Below are 2089 nucleotides of genomic sequence, written 5' to 3'. Positions count from 1 at the left end.
AACTGTGTTCTGTGGGTATCTTCGATGTTTTCTAGTATTAAATTTACTTTTAATAATTTCAATCTCAAGTCTGTTTAGGCAAGAATTATCATGTACGAGAACTGATAAGTAAACTGAAAAGAGTACATGAATGGTTTTGCGATGATGCCTTCCTCAAGAATGGAAAATTTTTCTCGTACAATTGAAAAGAGATTTCCTTTTCCTTGAAACTTAAACTTGGTGACTTGGTTTGTCCGGCGCTTATCATTTCTCCTGAAATACTCTTTTTTCAAAAATCTTAGGTGCTTTTTGCGAATTAAAATTTTTTTATTAGTTTTATCAATGCGCGACTATCAAGTTGTAATTTAAGGTTGTTTGCTCTATGTAACTGTCCTCTGATAGAATATAATTTCCCAGATATTGGTGATACTCTGTCTCGGGCTCCGTTTCTAGGATATATTATTTATTAAAGGGTACTTTTGTTGTATGAAATTAAGAGTTAATGGCTTCAGAGGGATTATTATTCAAGTTTGTGTGGATAGATACTTGGGATTTAATCGGATTTCTTGCTTGACGAATTTTATTTCTTTCAGCTGACCAGACTTCTGATTATATTTCCATGTGTCATTATTTTCTAGCATCGCCGGGATTTTTGCTTGTAACTTGGACTGAAAGTTCTGCTCTCAAATTAATAATGTATTTTTAAGAATTATTTGCTTTTCATTTTATATACAAATTTCTTGTTCGTCTGTAAAGAAATGTTTCGATCAAATAGCATACAAATGTTCATGCATTCTTTGGTTGAATCGTGCATTGAAATTGTGCGACCTTTCCCCAGCTTCTTGGATTACTCGTTTTACAAACAACGCTTCATCGTTACCTGCTCGAGATTTTTCTTTATTCTCTCTTTCGCTTTCGTCCGAAGTAATCAATTCGAAATTCTTTGACATAGAGCGAATTTCTTTCTTGCGAGTATTTATTCTGTGATCTAAAAGAGCTGAATTAGAGACCTGAGAACAAAGTAACGTGGCCTGATGCCTGAAACTTCGCGACCTATACTTTAAAAGCATAGGTTCCGAGAACTTAGTTCTTGTAACAAAACCTAATAAAAATAAGGATTAGTGCTGAGTGTTACTCTTCCGAAATTTCTCTCCGTGTAGCGGAAGATTTGTATTTTTGCTTAGTAGTAAATAATTCAAAACATCAAAATGCAACTATAGAGTGTATTTTCAACCATCATTGAATTTTTAAATGTCTTCTAATAAAAACCATATATTGTTTTAATATCTGGCAACGTTAGATTGTTTGTTAAAAAGAAGAAAATATAAATCAGATATTGAAATGTAAAGAATTTTCAGGTGTATATTTTTATTACTAAATTTGCAATATTTTCACTTAAGATTGTTTTAAATATCATAAGTAAAAAAATTATTGATTCCTTCTACAATTACGAGGATCACAAAATAATGGCAGGGATTAATAGTTTTTGAGCAGCAATCTTGGAAGTGTTCTGTTTCTGCAAGTTTTTAACCGAATATTTCATTTTCACACTAAAACGATGAACTTTAAAGTTTTTAAATGAAATTATCAATATTATTCGCAAACAGTTCATATAAAAACATTGCCAACATAATTTCGACAAGACCATTAGAAATAGAATTATATTCCTGCCTTAAATAGCAAGGAATAAAAAAAATGTTATCCATACAATTCAATGTGCTCTAGTGCATCATTGGACATATAATTTCAGCATAATCAGATGATCAAAACAATTTTTTTTCGTTTTGAAACGCCTCATTTGTAAATCTGGTGATGCAGTTTGTTCATAAGATAAATAAATATTAGTGCGTGTCAACATTGATAATTTAACATTATTTTCAGAAAATTAATAAATATTAATGAATGGAAAAGTTTTTCATTAAACAGCATTTGCAGTAGGATTTCAGTACGATGAGAAGAAGCACAGGATTTATTTTTGCTTCAGAGCTCCCAAAATGTACATTTATTTGTGTATTATTTGTCCATGAAATAAAGAAATAATATTTCGTAGCAAAATGTTTTAATTAAACATAATTCACAGTTTGACTTCAGGAAGTTCAGGAGAAAAAAA

This window comes from Belonocnema kinseyi, chromosome 1 (genome assembly GCF_010883055.1).
Source record: "Belonocnema kinseyi isolate 2016_QV_RU_SX_M_011 chromosome 1, B_treatae_v1, whole genome shotgun sequence".
In the NCBI taxonomy this organism is placed as follows: domain Eukaryota; kingdom Metazoa; phylum Arthropoda; class Insecta; order Hymenoptera; family Cynipidae; genus Belonocnema; species Belonocnema kinseyi.
This window is presented reverse-complemented; position numbering follows the sequence as displayed.